The following is a 21,320-nucleotide window of genomic DNA, read 5'->3' on the forward strand; positions in this document are numbered from 1 at the left end:
TACTAACTTACACCAGTTAGACTGGCCAAAATTAACAAGACAGTAAACATCATGTGTTAGAGGGGATGTGGAGAAAGGGGAACCCTCTTACACTGTTGGTGGGAATGCAAGTTGGTGCAGCCACTTTGGAAAACAGTGTGGAGATTCCTTAAGAAATTAAAAATAGAGCTTCCCTATGACCCTGCAATTGCACTACTGGGTATTTATCCCAAAGATACAGATATGGTGAAAAGAAGGTCTATCAATGTTCACAGTAGTAATGGCCACAGTCGCCAAACCGTGGGAAGAACAAAGATGCCCTTCAACGGACGAGTGGATAATGTCCTGACTTTAAAATTATTTTCCCAACTGAGGGAAACTAGGCCTGTAGTTCTGGCTCAGACTTCTACAAAAGCAACTTTGTCTGATAAGACACCAGAAAGAGAGGAGACCTGATGGGAGATAAACAGGTTGAAGGGCTCTCTCATCTCATTGTCCAGGCCAGTGGTGTGGATTCAGAATTTTATGTTATTTTATTTTTTAAGTTTAAAGGGAGGCAGAGGAAGAAGCAGGCTTCCCACTGATTGAGGAGCCCAAAGTGGGGCTCGATCCCAGGACCCTGGGATCATGACCTGAACTAAAGGCAGACACTTAATGGACTGAGCCACCCAGATGTCCTTTGGATTCATAATTTTAAAGAGAAAAATTAATACATGATATGTTTTTCTCAAAACAGCTGACATCTGCCCCATTCACACAGCAGAAATGGAGTTTAACTTGTGATCCTGGAATCAATCATAGTGCATGTCAGCCTGGTGGTCCGACGCTACCTCCAACTGCTTCCTGTTTCCAGGCTCTGTACTGGCACCTGGGGTGCAAAGTGGAGTAAGATATGGTCACTGTCCTCACTGAGCTCCAGATAGGTGATCAAATAAGCCCACTCTACACACACCCTTCCTTTCCATTGAGGCTGCTAACCTCCAGCTCCTCTGCAATTCATTCTAAAGGAAGCCTTGCATATTTCTCAGTTGTTACATACCCAGGAATTTGGGGTGCTCTGTGAAGCTTAGGTAAATTTCTTGAATAATCCTAAAAATCAACAATTAGGAAGGAGGCCCAGCATGCACCCAACTAATCACATGAAATTTACCCCATTCTTGCAAGGATTTCTTGGGCACCAGGAACCACCCCTAAGGACCTGGCATCAGAAGATCTGAACATGAGCCCTGCCCTTGTCACTTAACGAGCTGTACAACTTTAGCCAAAATCACTCAAAGTATCTGAGTTGTATTTTTGTGTCTGTAAAATGGGTAAGATGAATAATCTTGAGGCTCCAACTTTATTACTAATGAGTTAACAGATTAATGTCCTTAAAAGCGTTTTTATGCAGTAACGACTTGTAAATATTTCTTCTTGTTACTTCCCTTCATACTTTCACTTCCCTTTATTTTGGGTAAATTTTGCATAGTGTAACTTAGATTGTGTTTCTTGCTTTATATTCTGATGTCTGTGAATATTTTAATAAAAAGAAGACACAAATGAATAGCATCAGTGAGCAATCTTTAATACCACATCCAGGAGGGATAATGGGTAAAGAGAGCACACCTCTGTTCTTGTTTCCTTTTTACTGTTATTTTATTATTATTTTATAAAAAAATTTTTTTAGAGAAAGAGAGTGAGAGTGAGTGATGGGGAGAGGCAGAGGGCAAGAAAGAGAATCCCAAGCAGACTCGCTACTGAGCATGAGGTCCAATGAGGGTTTCGATCTCATGACCCTGAGATCATGACCTGACCTGAAACGAAGAGCCCGACGTTTAACTGACTGAACCATCTCTCTTTCTTTTCTAAATTATTACTGTGAGGGGCACCTGGATGGCCCAGTGGGTTAAAGCCTCTGCTTTGGGCTCAGGTCATGATCCCAGGATGCTGGGGTCGAGCCCCACATCAGCCTCTCTGCTCAGCGGGGAGCCTGCTTCCTCCTCTCTCTCTCTCTCTCTCTCTCTGCCTGCCTCTCTGTCTACTTTTCATTTCTGTCTGTCAAAATAAATAAGTAAATAAATAAATAAATAATTTTAAAAAATAAATTATTACTGTGATTATTTATTTTATGTAGGTATTGTGCTAAATACTGTTTATGTTTGGAAAATCTCAGAACATTCTCATTTTCACAACGAACTCATTAGATAGAACTGCTTTCATTTTACAAATAGACAAACTAGAGCTCTGAAAACCTAGGCGATATTCTCAAGGTCAGAAATCTAGTAAGCAGTTAACTGGGGTGTGAACTTCTGTCTGGCTGACTCCAAAGTACAGGTTTTCAACTACAATCGATTCTGTGTCTGAGGATGGTAATAATTACAATAATCTGAAACGGGAAAGGGAAGACCAATAACAATGTCCATTTATTATGTTTATTGGAGCCTGAAATGAGATAGACTTTAAGGGTTGGATAATTGCTGTTAATAGATACCTATGGACAGGAAATAATGAGATATGATCTAAACAAGCAACAAGTAGAAAGTATAAAATACAGTTGATCCTTGAACAGCATAGGGATTAGGGATGGCAACACCCTGCATGGTTAAAAATCTGTGTTAAATTTACGACCCTCCCAGAATGTGACAACTAACAGCCTCAGTTAGATTTGTTGCCCCAAATCTAGAAAGGCACACAGTAGTGCTTAATACATAGTTGGTAACTGAATGAATAAATGAAGAATGAACAAATACAACTCTTTTTCTTTCTTTTTTAAAACAATTTATGTATTTGAGAGAGTATGTGCATGAGCAGAGGGGAGGGATGGAGGGAGAGTCAGCCTCTTGCTGAGCACAGAACCCGACAAAGGGTTTGAGCCCAGGACCCTGAGATCATGACCTGAGCTGAACCCAAGAGTGCTGCCTAACTGAGTGACACCCAGGTGCCCCTGGCCCTTTTTCTTTTATACCATTGTTGGTGATATGTGGGTCTTACCTCACCTAGGAAGCGATGACCTTTTTGAGGACAATATCTATGTCTAGATCACCTTTCCATCTGTCCATGTCCTAACATAGTACTAGTAATTTGCTTATTGATAGAAATTTTACAGTGGTTTTACATACAATGTCTCGTTTGTGACCTAACAACTCTTTAAAATAGGTTGGTTTAAAATAGGTTGGTTCTTATTCCCATCTGTCTCAGTCAACCTGGGCTGCTATCGCAAAATACCACAGATTAGGTACCTTTAACAAGAGACACTGATTTCTCACAGTACTGGAGGCTAGGAAGTCCAAGACCAAAGTGGCGGCCAGTTTGGTTCACGGTGCAAGCTTTCTCTCCTGACTTGCAGACAGCCACCTTTTCATTGTGCCTTACATGGTAGAAAGAGGGAGAAAGCTCTGATCCCTTTCTCTTTATGTAAAAATGCTAACCTCATTCATGAGGCTTACATCTTCATGACCTCATCCAAACTTAATTACCCCCCAAAGGCGACAGTTCCCGATACTATCACATTGGGGTTGTGACTTGGACATATGAATTTAGCCAGGGGAGACACCAATTTTGGTCCACATGAAAGAAATCATAATGCAAGGAAATATAGTGATTTTGCCAAGGTCGGAGATAAAGGATAAATCAGATTTTTTTAAAAGATTTTATTTATTTATTTGACAGACAGAGATCACAAGTAGGCAGAGAGGCAGGCAGAGAGAGAGGAAGGGAAGCAGGCCCCCTGCTGAGCAGAGAGCCCGATGCGGGGCTTGATCCCAGGACCCTGAGATCATGACCTGAGCCAAAGGCAGCGGCTTAACCCACTGAGCCACCCAGGCGCCCCAAGGATAAATCAGATTTGAAGACCAATTCTTTTTCTGTAAGTCTAGGAGTCTCTCTCTCTTTTTTTTTTTTTTAGTTAACATATAATGTATTATTAGCCCCAGGGATACAGGTCTGTGAATTGCCAGGTTTACACACTTCACAGCACTCACCATAGCACATACCCTCCCCAATGTCCATAACCCCACCACTCTCTCCTCCCCCGCCCCCCAGCAACCCTCAGTTTGTTTTGTGAGATTAAGAGTCTCTTATGGTTTGTCTCCCTCCAGATCCCATCTTTTAGGATTCTCTTTTATGGACCACTATCTCTTCCTGTGTTAGAATGCATAAATAACTACTGAACCAGGAATGAATAGATAGAATACTGAAGCAGGGCTCCCAGTCCTGAAAGGTCCAGAGTAGGCAGGACTCTCTAGGAACACAAAAAGCCAGTTTGTATGAAGGTACATTTCTACTTTGGGGTTTTGGTGTTTTTAAAATTTTTATTATGCTTTAAATTAAACAGGGTTCTCAAGTTTGTTTTGGGATAGCCAATCCATCCTCACACCACTGTCTCTGCTCCCCTCCGGCTTTCAGTGGAAGGAATGGAGACTGTGAGGTTGAATAATTCCAGTAGGCCATGTAACACTATGATGGGGAGACTGGTTTGACCCAGGACAGGTCGCCTCCCTGTTTTAGCTCCCTGTGATAGCTCCCTGTTTTAGGGGAGTCAATTGAGAAAGCACAGTGGGCTCTTCTGTCTGGTCTGCTTGCTCCAATGAGCAGGGATCAGTATAGCGTTCTCTTCTCCCACAGAGGTGGACAAGATACGAGTCTCTGAAAGCTTAAATCCTTGGCCATGCACTGTTCCCAAATATATATGGATAAAGATTTCTATATATGTCTACACACATGTATGCATACATGTATACATGCATACATGTGTGTGCATTCGTGTGTGCATATGTTTGAAAAGACCTTAAAGCCCATGTATTTTTTTTTTTCTGATTTTGATGAGCTCTTACCCTCCAAATATTTCTGCAATCTGTCCTTATGCCTCAGAACTCCTGGAACCCTCATATGAAGTTAACCCAGATTCCAAACTTAATCAGATTTATCTACCACTAATCTCTGTAGCTATTTTTAACAGAAATATCTTATTTGTTATTTTCCAGACAGAACATGTCTCTATAACAAGCCACTGCAACAAATTCTTCATCCTTGTGGATCAGAGTGGAAGACCTAGATCTCAACCCAGAGACTGTTTCATCTTTCACTTTTCTAGGGTGGACTATAGAAGGAAGGGCGGTGTGACTTAGACATTGTGAAGACTAACTCACATTCAAGGCTACATTTAAATTGTATGTTTGTCAATGCATGATTTTGCCACTTAATTGGTAATTCCATTCTCAGTTCCATCCCACCCTGGGCCAAAGCAAAGTGAATCAAAACAAACAAAAAATGAAAACTTGCTTTATTTGATGATAGTCATAAAGGTGTAGCATTCTTTAAATTCATATGATGCACTGCTTTTCCCTGGTACCCACTGGACATGAGAAAAGTGTGTGTCCCTAGGGTGACCTAAGATAAGAAACTTCAGAGGAGCTGCCTCACAAGTCTTTTACTAATGATGCAAATAATTCCAGAAACCTTGTGAACTCTTCATTGGAAGTGGACCCATCTTTTAATGCTGACTGGAGAACAAAGACAAAATGCAAGGCAGACAGAACTAGGATGCCCACCATACTTTCTGCATCTATGATATGAAGGACTTGGGTTGAGTAAGAGAATGCTAAGGACCATTTAAACTGCGAAATTCTCTGATGATCCGATTTTCCTCTGTCTTCTCTGCCAGACCCAATGGTATTTTCACAGAAACCCAAACTACTTTACCTGGAGTAGGCTGCTTAATACGGTTGTCTGTGAACAAAATAAAATAGCTTTTTTGAGGCCAAAAAGGAATTCATAGCATATCAGTGCTAGAGTAGTTATTTCTTTCTCTTAGGTTTCTTATTTTGGACTTATGAGCCACAGAATATAAGACACAGCTGTTTACACTACTTCCCACTAGCTTCAGAAATTGTCAAGGTCCATGCAAGAGCAATGAAGAGACTTATTATATAGAGGTATTGATACCTCTATATAATAAGTCTATTATATAGACTATATAAGTCTATTATATAGACTTATATAGAGGTATATCATCACATTTCCAGAAAGCCCAGAGTTCCTGAGAAATAATTTTTTCAAACTTTAAGATGTTTTAAAGTAGCTTGTTATTTTAAGCACTGGCATGGTAAAGGATCCCTTCCTTTAGCAGATAACATTTTGTCAGCTTTTCTATTCGGCAAGTTGAAATTTTCTTAAGTTGTATTTATTTAAAGTGAGGTGCACCCATGAATAAATAGAGAGCATTAAACTCAGGAGAGGGACAAAATCTCTGGTGAATTGGTGGTTGCTTGCATTTGGTGCCCCACATCAATGCCATGGGGCTTCCTCATTACCAGTGCATTTAGAAGCTAAGAATCTTGGACATGAAATTTCTTAAAAACATGTATTTATTGTGCCCATTTGTCTGTAACTACCTAGAGCACATACTACTTCTGACTCTCCAAAAATTTTACTACCAGTAAGCCTTACTGATAACAGAAACAGTCGATTAGCACATATTTTGCATGAGATATATATGCACACACATATATATATATATAATATTCTTATCATATTATAGTAAAGTAAGCTGGAGAAAAACTCTCATTAAGAAAATCATAAGGGAGGGAAGATACATTTACAGCACTACACTGCTTTGATTGGGGGGGGGATCTGCCTATCATTGGACCCACAAAGTTTAAACTTTGCTGTTCAAGGGTCAACTGTATTTTCTTTTCTTTTCTTTTTTTTTTTTTTTTTAAAGATTTTATTTATTTATCAGAGAGAGAGAGGGAGCGCGAGCGAGCACAGGCAGACAGAGTGGCAGGCAGAGGCAGAGGGAGAAGCAGGCTCCCTGCCAAGCAAGGAGCCGTGATGTGGGACTTGATCCCAGGACGCTGGGATCATGACCTGAGCCAAAGGCAGCTGTTTAACCAACTCAGCCACCCAGGCATCCCAACTGTATTTTCTTAAATGGAGACACACAGAGGCCTTTTTCTCTTCTCCATAGACAATTATACTTCTAAGTCCTCACTTAACAAAGAAGGGGATGGCCAAAACAAGCTGCTCTGATTAAGAAAATAATTTGGGGATGCCACAAGAGAGTCATCTTAGAATGCCACAGGACCTGATAAAATTTTCACCTCTAACTTCTCCTGAGGGACACTGTGTAAAAGATCTGTATCAAGCAAAAAGATTTGTTTCCACAGTTTCAAGAGGATCCACTGGTAGCATAGGGCTATATCATCAGGATGGCTCTCCACATGTCCCTTGATCTGACCTGGCTCAGAGCAGAACCACGGTGCTACAGACTGAGTGTGTGTGTCCCCTCCAAATTCTCCTGCCGAAACCTACTTCCCTGTGTGCTGGTATTAGGAGGTAAGGTCTGTGAGAGGTGGGCTGGTCATGAAGGTGGACCCTTTCATGAGTGGGATTAGTGCTTTCATAAAAGAGATACCCCCGTCAACCCCTTCATCCCTGTGAGGACAGAGGAAGGGGACCACCATCTGTGACCCAAGAAGCAGACAACATCAGACACCAAATCTGCTGGAGCCTTGGTGTTGGACCTCCAACCTCCAGAACTGTGAGAAACAAATGTTTCTTAAAGCCACTGAGTCTACTGTGGTATTTTGTGACAGCAGCCTGAATTAATGAAGTCACACAGTAGGCCCTCATCTTGATAAACTTTTCTTACCTTTTAAGGAATGCTAGCTTCTTCCCCTCAGCACTTTGTAAGCTCATGGAAATGCCTCTATCTTCTGCTCCCTGGTTTCTCTGAAGCTATTTATAGCTCAGGTTATGTCCTCCTCCAGGCTACTTTTTTTTTTTTTTTTTCTAATTTCATAAACTGAGTACCATGTCCCAACTTGTTTTAATTGCTCCCTCCACCATTCCCCATGTGATGGATACTTTAAAGTGGTTAAAGAAAAAATTTTACGCATCTGCCTAACATTCAATGAACATGTATATGCAAAACATCTATATGTTAAAAAAAAACTTTGGACGTGGAGCATCCAAAGTTGAATCAGACTCAGACCCAGCTCTGATGTAGTTTCAACTTACAGGAAAGATGTTTAAACAAAGGAAAAAAGGAAAAAAAAAAAAAAAGGACAGAAGAAAGTGTTAGATGTCAGTACCATAGCAAGTTCCAAGGGAAAATGACATTTGGTCTTTCCAGGGAGATCAGGAAGAGTCTCATGAAAGTCATTTTTTGACTGAGCCTTAAAGTATTCTTCTTTAAAAAGTCTTGTAAGAAACAATATATTTCCCTTTTCTGATGTCACAGCCCCAGCAAGTGGTTTTATACCAAATTTAATGGAAGTTACACACAATGTTTTGTGCGTAGGAGGAGGAAGAAAGAGAAGTAACCACAAAATTCAAAAATACAAAAACAAAAACAAAATCCTGGATAACGTTTAGCATCTGTTCCACTCCCACATTAATAAAATTCACCTCGGAATTCTGACAAAAAGGAGAACAGAGAACAAGAGTTGGCGGGAAAGAAGGGCATACTGGTGAATAAAAAGTCACAGGGGACAGAGAAGCCATAGAGAGCCCAAGGACAGACCTCAGTCCCCCTCCCCAAACTGGGAGGACACTGCAGCTGGGAAGCTGAGACTGCTGCTTTTGTCCCCACAAGAGCTGCCAGGAAGAGGGGGGAGGGAAGCAGGAAGGGAGCAGAAGGGGTGTGGGGTGGGGTGTGGGGCTGTGGGGCAGGCATAAGGGAAGGAAACACTTAGTTGAGCAGATGGCAAAGGGTGAAGGAGCTATATTTGTATATTTAAAGAGACCGACAGTGTTGAGGAGCTTGTAAACTGAAAAACAGAAGTTTAAAAATTCAAGATTTTTTAAAAAGAAAGATGTTCTTGCTATCCCTACACTAGACCCAACTTCTTAATAACTTAGTTCTTTTTTCTTCTTTCCTTTTTTTTTGGGGGGGGGTGCATTTTAGTAATAGTTAGGTCTTACTTGAGAGAGGTCAGTGACCTCACTGGGCTGAGGTGTGGCATGGATGTGCCTTTACCCAGAAGGGTGGCCAGAACATCTACTGACCCCAGCCCCACCCTGCCAGGTAATGCTAGTGCCATTCTGAAGGTTGGTTTGCCATTATCCTCTGTGCAAAAACCCAAGTCTAGGAACCCAGTGCTGTGCATAGCCTGGTACTTCCCTTTATGGGAACAATTTCAGTATCTGGCTGGACTTCTCAGATGGAATGCTAAAGGCCACTTCTAATGGCCTTAGACACTCTGTAACCTAGAGATCAGGGTCCATAAACATAGAAGGCACACAATTCCTCAGCATAGTGAAGGAGTCAGGACCCCTAGGGCCTCCAGATTTGTAAGGTGCTGCCTCTGCTGAATTTTGAGGCAGGTTATTGGGATGGTCATGTGTGCCTTCTTCTGGGATACCACTGTGTTTTGGGAAATTCCTCTGCCCCTACTGGGGTTGTGGTAAGGAAATGGCACCTGCTCTCATGACTCATTGTAGGTTTGTGTGACATCAAATCAAGCCCCACTGAAAAACATGTTGGTTCCCATGGTATTCAGGCAGATTATAGGGCTGGAGTGAGAAGTGGCTGGGTCATTCCCACTGGACTGACAGTTGGCATTAGAACATGAAATTTGAGGATTTTGTGTACTAACGCCCATTCCTGGCATGCTATTCACTGATGGCAAGCTGGGTGTAAGAGTTAGAGGGGAGTTGTCATCTAAGTCAACTGCAATCTTGATGGTATGATGGTATAATCAGGTAGAAGTGGGCACTGCAAACTTGGATATTCAATACATTATAATGGAGAGCAGGTCTGGGAAAGGAAAGGCTCTGGAGGCAAGCTGTACCAGAGAGAAGACATCTGGATATTCACAGAAGCAAACAAGCAGAGCAGCAGCAAACCCTAAGATGGTGATATTTAATGAAAGTATTAGTGTCTGAGCTTACCATCAGGCCCACCACAATACAATGGAATTTGGAAGAGCTTGAGGTTCCCCAGTGGCAAGTTTGGCACTGATGACAGGGCTACACAAGGTGGGAGGTTTCAGAGAAATAATATGAGCAGAATGCACATGGTGGCTTGCCACGGATTTATTCATAGGCTTCTGCCCTGGATGTGTCAAACTGGGGTATCTGTATGGAAGCTAATGGAGTTTCTAGAAGAACTGACAAGTAGCAGCAACTATGACAAAGCTGGCCATTAATCCTTAGGTGGGTCTGACTGGCTGAGATTTTGCAAAACCATTGCTGCCTCCTGAGACACAGGAAAGAATGGCCTGAGGCCCATGCCTTCCTCCTGCGGGGTGCTCACCATATGGCTGGGAATCATCCTCTGCTAAGCAAAGAGCATCTTGGAGCCACCTGAGTGTAATTCATCATCTCTCCAGGGCACATACCAAGCCTCTCATCTTTTAAGGTATCATCTGAGAGTTGGATCCTGTGTTGATGTTTAAATTGACATCTCCCTTTATGACATTAAGGACCATCCCAAACTCAAAGCCCAACCAGGGCCCATCTGTGGGGAATTTCTTTTAGAAAGTTATCACTGGGAAAACTTAGAGAGAAAATGGAATGTTCATTGAAATCCTAGGATCATCCTGGTCATCTCCATGCTGGGCTTGAGAAAGATCAGGTCTAGGTGCACAACTGGGGACATCTGTCCCTTCTATTTCTGAGCTTATCATCCCTGCAAATCCAAGGAGGCCTATCTGTCCCCTGACATGTTGGGGTTGAGGGTAATGGCCCTAGGGGCAGAGAATGTGGCATAGCAATACTATCAAAAGATGGCTTTTCTTGCCCTGGTACCTAGCTTTCATTGGGAGTCAGCTACTATCAAAGAACTCCTGACTCAATTTGCAAATCCATTTCAATAAACATTCAGACCTGGAGGGAGTACTGTGGCATAACCATTTGTCCCTGATTCCTCTACTACTCTTTATAAAAATGCCTCCTGAAATTATGGCCGAACTCTTTGCTCAGGAGCTATATGACCTGGGTGTTTGGATATTATGGGCCTACATGGGAGTTCATTGGATGTAGAACCATATTAGCTGCAGAATAGGACACATGTCTGTATCCTGAAAGGACAAGCAGAGCCCCCATATCGGTGAGGGCCCCAAGTCCCTTAACCAGGTATTGATTTTGAATCATTATGACCTGTATAAATCTAAGTTACAGTTTCTTGGAAGTTCCCTATAACACCCCAGCATTCTGCATCGTTTATGCTACTGTGAATACTTTCTCATTAGGTAAAAGCACATGTTGCCTATTTCTGAGAATTTGAAAGGAAAGCTAATGATATTCTAGCTGCTCATGAGATGGTCCATCAGGATTCTCTCCCAGGGTAGGGGGATCTCCACCCAACAGAAGATATAAGGATTTTCCAAAGAGCTATTGCCCTGGTAGGAGTCAAAAGAAACTGCTTGGTTTGGAGGTGTCAAATTTATTTGTCCCAATACCATGTAGGAGCAGTGGAGTAGAGCTGACCAAGCTACATTCTATCAGTTTGCTTTCTACAGGCCTGTCCTAGGCCAGCGGACACATGGCAGCAACAGGTCTGGGTGCTGGTGCCAGAATGCAGAGTTACAGGCAGTTGTCATTCAGAGAGGAATACGGCCCTGGTTGGCTGGAATTGGGGGCTGTTGTAGGAGAGGTTTTGGATCATTCCAAAGGCAGCTATCTGTGTGTTCAGAGGGGCTTTGGTTCTCTCTGTCTTGGTCCTAGGGATTTCCTGGATTTGGAAAGGAGTGGCAGTTTCAACTTGACTTCAGTGCAGCTTCTGTAGTCTGTAAATATATGCACCATTTGGGCTAACATTTTCTGAGCACGTGTGGGATTTGGACAAGTCTGGCTATGGGAAAGTCTGGAAGACCTGTGGATCATGGAATTTAATAGAGTCATCAATGTGCTAAGAATCCTGGGACTTCCTGTGGTCAGCATAATTACTTTCTTTAGTCCTGGGAGCTCTCTGACAAAAGGAGTGGATGAAAATATCTTGCTTCCTTGGCACCATTTCCAGTTCCATTCTTCAGGCCCATGATTTCATTTGATCCAACGAGTGCTTGAGGGGTATGGCTCCCACTCTTAGAGACACAAGGAGAAGGGGAAGGAGACTGGGGTTAACTGGCTAGTTTCCAGGTTTAATCTGCATAGAATTTAGGAACTAGGCAGTGTTTTGCAGAAGGGGATATCACTGTAGGAGTAGCACCCGTCACCTCCTACTCTAACTTGGGTTTTAACTCTCTCTTATGATGGGGAGTTTCTCTCTTTAGGGTTACTGGAATTGACTGAAACCCTGAGCTTGCAGTCACAGACAGAACAGGGTCTCTGCGTTCTTTTCAGACGGCAGCAGAAACAGCTATGTGACAGTGAGCTGATGCTCTTTGGGTATGTCCCCTCATGCTAGCCACCTAAATGCCTTGTTCCTCTTTGTTCCTATGTGCACTGAAGTTGGTATTGCTGCTATACCATTCTCTAGATGAGCCTCCTGCTGACACAGGAGAATCTTGTATCTTGAGGGCACAACAATACAGAGAGCTTGCTGATCCTAGAGCTTAGGGGTCCAGGAATCATTCTCAAAGGCAATCCACACATTTGAGAACATTTGATTTGTTCTTTTTCTACAATGGGACACAGAATAACTTTCTAAGATAATCTCCACCTCCCAAACAGAAATGAGTTTCTAGGCAAAATTGGGCCAAAACCAGCCAGTTCCGCATTCAAGTCTCTGGAGGTGGAGTCAGGGCAGGGAAAGGGCAGCTGGCTTAGGTCCAGGGCCTAGCCAGCTGCTAGGCCAGCATCCCCTCCTCTCCAAGCCCCTGCCACTCTTAAAGTGTTTTTAACCACTGGAAGGGACCTTGTAAATGAAGCATATAAGAATGAGGTTGGAGGCACTTGGGTGATTTAGTTGGTTAAGTATCTGACTCTTGGTTTCAGTTCAGGTCATGATCTCAGGGTCATGAGATTGAGCTCTGCCTCAATCTCCCCGCTCAGCCAGGAGTCTGCTTGAGATTCTCTCCCTCTGCCCCTCTCTCCCCCCCCCCCCATGCATGACCTCTCATAAATGCATGTTCTCTCTCTCTCATTCTCTAAAGTAAATAAACTAATCTAAAAAAAAAAAAAAAGAAATGAGCTTGGAAAGGCAAGTTGGGACTAAATTTGCAGTGTTTTGGTAGGGAGTCAGGAACTATAAAAGATGTAACTACTGCACATGAGATTGACATGATCATGACTTGGCTTCAGAGTGATTCACTCTCCCATTACTATTTAAAAGAAAAAGAGATTCTTTTGGATGTAAGTAAGAGAAAACCAAATCAAGATGGCTTTGCTGATAGATATTTATTAACTCATATAACAGGAAGTCCATAGGTACAAAGAAAGATTTGATTGTCTTTTACAAAGCAGTGGTGATATTTGAAACCAAGGGATTGGCTGAGGGTGTCAAGAGAGGACAAAGGCAGAACAACAACAACAAAAAAAGTGACCAATAACAGAAGTTCAGAGAATGCCAAAGAGGAAAGGAAGAAGGCAGGAAAAAAAAATTTGAGTCCTTATAATCCAATTTTTGGCCACCTCTATTTTAACACAAGAATTCACCTCTATCCCCCTCAGTGATTATTTTTAAATGAAAGTTATTTGGGTAACTGAGTGGCTCAGTGGGTTAATCCGCTGCCTTTGGCTCAGGTCATGATCCCAGCGTCCTGGGATCAAGTCCCGCATCAGGCTCTCTGCTTCAGTGGGGAGCCTGTTTTCCCCCCCCCCTGCCTGCCTCGCTGCCTACCTTTAATCTCTGTCTGTCAAATAAATAAATAAATTTAAAAAAAAATGAAAGTGATTTATTTAAATGAAATGAGAAAGACACTCATTCTCTTAGGAATATTATATTCTCATTTCAGAAAGCCAATTTATCCAAGTCTAAGGATAACTAAGGGTTCCTCCTCCATAGACAAAACTTCCAATCCATTTCAAAGTAATTTTATTTACTGTTACCAAAATAACCAGAATATTCATCCCTAGAGGCTACTTGTCACTTCATGAGAAGCATCCACATGTATTTAGGGAACACCAACTGAAATTCAAAGAGAAACTTAGTGACTCACCAATCAGTGTCCCACTAAGAACAGGAAAGGTGCTGTTTCCCAGATGTGCTAACAATTGTCTGCAACCAGGCTGGGCACTCAGCAAGAGTTTCAGATACAAATGCCCAAGTCAGGGACACGTCTTCATGTACTTTGGCAGAGCATCCTCTAAGATGTGATTGTAATCACCATGAGATTCTATTTTGCACAGCAGGATAAAAGGATATGGACTTGATATTATAAAATGAAAAGACTATTTTTCCTCTTTTACTTTTTTTTTTTTTTTTTTTTGAGAGAGAGAGGCGGTAGGGTGAGGAGAGAGAAAAGGTGAGAGAGAATCTTAAGTAGGCTCTACACCCAGTGCAGAGCCTGACTTGTGACTTAAAGCTCAATCAAGACAGACATCACTCAGTGCTCTGCCACCTGTTTCCTCACCAACATACCAAAATGGCCCCATCACAGGAAATGGACACAAATAATTCTGAGGGAAACCAAAGGGGATGGTAAACCTCCGTAGATGATAAAGTCATTTTTAGGCAACTAGCTCTTGCCAAATGACTCCAAAGTCCACACGTAAGGTCTCAATCGCTTGCCCTTAGACAGATGTGCTTTTGCCACAGAAAATAATAAAAACTACCTAACTTGAATTCAATAGGTCTATATCCTATAAAATTATATCAGATCTTTTAATTTAGAAAGGCCAACTGTATAATTTTTAAATGAATCACTTAGATACTATACATTTCTTGAGCAGATCTGAATAAATGAGAGAATAAGTAAATATGGACATGGAGTTATATAGATAGTTAACATTTATTAGTTAACTAGTGACCTGGACAGGCTGAGCAGCAATCTTCAAGACTATAAAGGAAAGCTACTAATTAACAGAACCCAAAACACTCCATTCTCATCTGGAACAATGTATCCATGGACATTTGGCTCACAGAGCTAGCTGGTGAGAGTTTCAAGATGGCGCTTCCTATCATGTCTTTAAACTGTGCAGTTACAATATGCATACAATTTAATAATTAGTTCTCAGCATCTTGCGAACCGAGGAGCTATTCCCAAAATGACTTAGTACAGTTTCCTCTAAAGTTCATGCTAAAATAAAAAATAATTAGGCTCAGAAGTGTTTTACTTAAAACCTTGGGCCTCTACATATCTAAAATGACAATGTTAATTAGGCTTCTCATAAACTTCCCTGCCACACTTCACTCTAAGGACCGCACCTCAGATGCTCCCTCAGGGTCTGGCATGGTGCTGAAAACCCAGTGAGGCAGGAGCCACTCCGTCTGGAATTCCTTGAGATACATTATTCACTTAGAGACATGAAGGTTCTTGGATGGCAATGTAGTCAAAAGTGGTTTTTGCCCTAACCACATATCCAAGTCAATCTTCTTGGAGTTTAAAAAAAAAAAAAAAAAAAAAGGTCTAAGCAGAGCTAGAGCAAATTTTCTCAATGGCCTGGGTGATAGCCGGTGAATTGTTACCAGTCCATGGAGTGATATGTACAGAACTTGAGAATAAGCACTGAAAAACTATTATAGCAATCTGATGGAGTGAAGTTTTATCTATTAAATTTAATATTTTTAAAATGGGGTTTATATTTTATGTGTCACATTTTTCTATTTCATTTTTATTATTGTTCATCTTCTAATAGTTGATTTTTTTTTTCTTTCTGCTTCTACATCACATTTCCTACCTCTTTGCATACCTTGTAACTTTTTAATTGGACTGTAGAGAGTGTGAATTTTCATTGTTGGGTGCTGGCGTTAGCCATATTCCTTTATACAGCAGTCAACTTTGCTCTGAAATACAGGTATGTTACCAGTGATCAGTTTGATCTTCTCAAGCATGCTTTTGGGCTGCCTCCAAAAAGGACTCACTGTGTTTGTTTCCCTACTGTGGAAGGATCATATTCCTAAAGGGACTTTTGTCCAATATCTGAAAACCATTATTTCATATATTCTGCTGGTTTCCTAATTATTTCAGGTGGAGGGCTAAAGCGATCCCTCTTACTTCATTATAGCTAGAAATAGATGTCCTAGGACTTAACATCCTTCATTTTGGTATCCAGTAATTCACAGATAGTGATTTTACTGTATTTTATAAAAGTATCAATTTATAATAGAAGTGAAGTTAAAAAACAAAGCAAAGCAAAACAACAACCAAAAAACCAAACAATTTAAAAATAAGCAAATGACTCAAATAGACATTTCACCAAAGAAGATCCCCAAATGGCCAATGACCACATGAAAAGATGCTCAGAATCACCAATCATTAGAAAAAATGACAATCAGAACCACAAAAATATACCCACCTCATACTCATTGGGATAGCTACTATCAAAAACAACACTGCAATGTCCACAATAGCCAAACTGTGGAAAGAGCCAAGATGCCATTCAACAGACATCTTCAATGGAGAAGATGTGGTCCATATAGGCAATGGAATATTACTCGGCCATCAGAAAGGATGAATACCTACCATTTGCATCGACATGGATAGAACTGGAGAGGATAATGCTAAGTGAAATAAGTCAAGCAGACAAAGATAATTATCATATGGTTTCACTTATATGTGGAACATAATCAATGGCATGGAGGACATAAAGAGAAGAAAAAAATGAAGGGGGAAAATCAGAGGGGGAGATGAACCATGAGAGACTCTGGACTCTGGGAAACAACAGGGTTTCAGAGGGGAGGGGGGTGGGAGGATGGGTTAACCAATGATGGGTATTAAGGAGGGCATGTATTGCATGGAACACTGGGTGTTCTACTAAAACAATGAATCATGGAATGTTACATTAAAAACCAATGATACTATATGGTGACTAACATAATTAAAACAAGCAAACACCACCAACCAGAAGCCCCCAGAATAATAACATGTTTGGCAAGGGAAAAATTAGAAGCCTCATCCCTAATGGGAATGTAAAATAGAATAGACTCTATAGAACACAGTATGGTGGTTCCTCAAACACTGAAAAACAGAATTAGCACATGATCCAACAGTTCACTGGATTGAAAGAACTGAAAGCCGCAACTCAAAGAGATACCTGTACACCCATTTTCAAAGCATTATTATTCACAATAGCTAAAAGGTAGAAGCAACACAAGTATCCACTGATGAATGAACGGATTGAAAAATGTGGTATATTCCATACAATGGAATGTTATGCAGCTTTAAAGGGAAGGGAATTCTGGTATATGCCACAGCTTGAATGGACCTTGAAGACATACTAAGTGAAATAAGCCATTCATAAAAGAACAAATACTGTATGATTCCACTTACACGAGGTACTTAGCATAGTCAAACTGGGGGAGTCAAAAAGTAGAACTGGGGTTGCCAGGTCCTGGGGGGAAGAGGAGAATGGAGAGTATTGTTTAACAGTGCAGAGTTTCAGTTGGGGCAAAGGAAACCTGTTATAGAGATGGATGGTAGTGATAGTTGCACAACAATGTCCTTGAATGTATGGTGAATGTTTTTGAAGACATGGTGAATGTACTTCATGACCCTGAACTGTACACTTACAAATGACAAAAGGGTAAATTTCATATGGTGTGTCTTTTACCCCCAAAAAAGAATATTTAAAAGCAAAACAAAGTAAAAAGCAACTGGATCTTCTCCCAGGTAGTCTGAGAATCTATAGAGGCTGAAGGTAGAAAAGGGCATAAGTGAGGGGAAGTCACTGAATTTTCTTCCCAAGACCAAAGATGACAAACAAGCTTTTCATGCCACACAGGGACCACCCAGCCAGGGAACCAGGAAAGTCTAGGACGTCAGACCTATAGAACCTACTGTGTTGTCTATTCTTCCTTCATCTGTTTTCCTACTTAATTAGCAGTGAAATCTTTAACAATGGTCTATGTGGTGACCTTCACACACAGTGAGGAAAGTGGGATCTGGGAGGCTGTATTGTCTTCTGCAGTGAGTCTGGGGGACAGCCCTCAAGAAGCTGGGGCAGTAGCAGCTGCTCTGAAGACAAACAAAAGCAATTAAGTCTCTGTGTTCTGAAGGGAGGAAGAAGAACAATACTGGCCCAAGACATATTGTTCATCCGAAAAAGAGAATGTTATTAATAATACGTATAACATGCCCCCATTCCTACATATTAGGAAAATACATATATATATATATATACACACACACACAAACACACACACACACATAAAATATTAAGAAACCATATATATATTTTTAATAGAAAATATGCTAGAAGAAATAAATCAAAATGTGAACATTGGTTATATTTGGGTAATTAGAAGGTGGATTTGTTTACTTTCTCTCTACAAGTTTTTTTTTTTTTCATCATCTGTTGTCTTCACAGTGGGTATAGTAAAATCCTTCTATAGTCGGGGTGAGAAAGTGATTTTTATTCAGAAATTAGAGAAGGACTGAAGGGATGTGTTATGTGGCCCAGATCTGAGGTCCTTTAGTTTTCTTTTTGGAGATTTATGTATAAATTAGTCTATGTTTCAACATTTCTCATTCCACTTTTGTTGTTAACATTAGAGATGTCACCAGCAGTTTAGGCATTTAGGTAACAATGCTTACCATTTTATGTGCTAGAAAAGCATCTCATTCATCTAGGTCAGATAAGATTAGAATAATTAAGGTCACTGGACTTTGTCATTTAACAAATCCTTAAATCCAACTCTAATCTCATTCATTAATGACATAAACAAAGGGATTAGTTGCTAACATACAGCCTCTCATTCCCATCCAGACACAAATGTTATAATATTAAATGTATTAATGTATCGCTTTGTATCTTTAGACAAGGGCTGATGTATTCACCACTCTAAGAGTTAGAGATTTATTAGTTCTGAAGAGGTTATCCCCAGGGTAACTCATTATCGCTAGCACAAGCACAGAACGTTCTGTGACAGGAGAATGTCTGAGATCAAACAACCCAATTAATCAAGATAGGGCAGCGTGTGGTGGTTCTGCACCAGGAACACATGCTGTCAACTCCCAAATTGTTACCAGGCGGTCCCGTGCCTGAGGCAATTCCCCAGGACCACAGGCTGCCGCCAGCACAGACAGGGATCCTGCCGGCCCGTGGCCACATCAGACTCCCACTCAGTTGCCTCGCTGCCTCTCTGACTGGGCTGGAGAAGACTATCATGTGGCTTTACCATTTTCCGGCACCAAACCTTTCACCACTTTACAAAGGAAAGTGATTTGAGTCTTAATGGATCTCTCCCTCCCTCGCTTCTTCCCTGCCCACCCACTCCCCTTTTTCCTTTCTTCAATTCTGACAAAGGTGCTAAGGAGGAGTTCAAGTTCCTAAAGGGCAGTCTCAAAAGATCAGCCTCCAAATAAATGTGTTCTCTCAACATGTGGAAGCCTCTACAGCCATTAAAAATGATGTCACAGAAAGTTTTTGTAGACACAAGAATGTGTTTACTTCATACTGTTATTGCGAAAAGAGCAACTTATAGCTGTAACCCCATGAACACAAGGGATGATCCCAGTTTTGTAAACGAAAGGAAGGCAGAGTCTCCATCTATTGTGAAAGATGAGAAGGAGTAAAAGACCTAACATCAACATTTCAGGGGGAGAGGAAAGCTTTGCTGGGTTGTGTTTCTTAGTTTGTTAGATGCTGGTATACTCTCCTCCATTTTCCAAATTGTGAAGTAAAGATGTATCATTTTCTAAAAACACCTGGGTGGCTCAGTGGGTTAAAGCCTCTGCCTTCAGCTCAGGTCATGATCTCAGGGTCCTGGGATCGAGCCCCACATCAGGCTCTCTGCTCAGTGGGAAGGCTGCCTCCCCACCCCCCCTGCCTACTTGTGATCTCTGTCTATCAAATAAACAAATAAAATCTTTAAAAAAATAATAAAAACTACAAAAGACTCCCAGCAAATTTTATTTTTTTTAATTTTTTAAAATTTATTTTTAATTTATTTTCAGCATAACAGTATTCATTATTTTTGCACCACACGCAGTGCTCCATGCAATCCATGCCCTCTATAATACCCACCACCTAGTACCCCAACTTCCCACCCCCCGCAACTTCAAACCCCTCAGATTGTTTTTCAGAGTCCATAGTCTCTCATGGTTCACCTCCCCTTCCAATTTCCCCCAACTCCCACAAATTTTATTTTAGGGTCAGTCTCCAAACCAGCGATAGAGCGTATTCTATTTCTTGCTACCAATTCCAATGCAACAGTGAATCTCCTGTATATCTATCTTTATCTTACCATGCTGGGCTGAGGCTCAAATAGAAATTGTTGAACCTGCCACCATTTTCTCAAACTAAAATCTTACATATACATTGATCCTCTTTATGACAAAATCAGAAAACACATCCAGAAGTGGGGGAGGGGTGCACTGTCAAATCAGTTCTGCTTTTTCTCAAAACTCGAACAGGAAGATTTCAAAAAGATGTTGCTTTGGGCCAATGGGTCATTTCCTTTGGGAATGCTTTCCTCTCTCCTTGCCCTGCCACCAGGATGGAAAAAAAAAAAAAAAAAAAAAAAAAAGGCCCAAACAATTGGCGTTAGTACTGTGCTCAGAGCTTTGAAAGTACTTTCACACATAGCAAGAAGGATGCAAAGAGAAGCTCTTTCCTGAGCATTCAGATGCCCTGCTTGACAGACACGTTCCCACACTGAGTACATAATAAATGGGATCACAAGTGGCAGCACAGGGACTCACAGAGGTTCGAGATAAAGGAGCTGACTCAGAGCTGCTGTTCATGTGAGGCCCTGCTCGCCTCATCTTACATATGCCATGCAGCCCTCATTGCAATGCTGAGAGGAAAGGTAGCATTACCTGTATTGAGGATCAGCAAACTACAGTGCATGGGCCAAATCTGGTCCATAGCTTGTGACTGTGAATTAAGTTGTATTGGAACACAGCCACACCCATTTGTTTACTATCTATGGCTGCTTTCCTGCAACATCTGTGGCACTGAGCAGTAGTTGCAACAGAGGTGTTCTTTTCTACAATGTCTAAACTATTATTTGGCCCTTTATAGAACGTATTTGTTGACCTTATTCTGCTGATATCTACAAAGAAGGCTCAAGGCCCCCCAGCCACTGACTGGCAGGGCCAAGACATAAACATGCATCTATATTACTTTAAGCCCAAAGCCTTTTCATTTCTCCAAACCAGAGCTTCAGGAGTAATACCGTAGCTTCCTCTGAAGCATATCATACAAGTGGTACCTTACAATCTGAGAAAAAGGACACATGAAAAACTGTGCGATAATTTTTAAGACACATTAAGAAACACAGTAACTGTCCGGATTCCTTAAGTGAAAGAACACATCATCCTAAGTTATGTCTTTTAACTCTACTTTTAACTCTACAATAAAAATTATAAACC

At 41.2% G+C, this 21,320-nt stretch overlaps 2 pseudogenes; both read right to left on the reverse strand.

Annotated features, from left to right (window-relative positions):
* Positions 1-9,021: 9,021 nt before the first annotated feature.
* On the reverse strand, positions 9,022-9,881 carry LOC123390807 (annotated as a pseudogene).
* Positions 9,882-11,124: 1,243 nt separating this feature from the next.
* LOC123390808 lies at positions 11,125-20,711 on the reverse strand (annotated as a pseudogene).
* Positions 20,712-21,320: the final 609 nt, after the last annotated feature.

This window comes from Mustela putorius, unplaced genomic scaffold (genome assembly GCF_011764305.1).
Source record: "Mustela putorius furo isolate JIRA1106 unplaced genomic scaffold, ASM1176430v1.1 tig00000145_pilon_pilon_pilon, whole genome shotgun sequence".
NCBI lineage: Eukaryota > Metazoa > Chordata > Mammalia > Carnivora > Mustelidae > Mustela > Mustela putorius.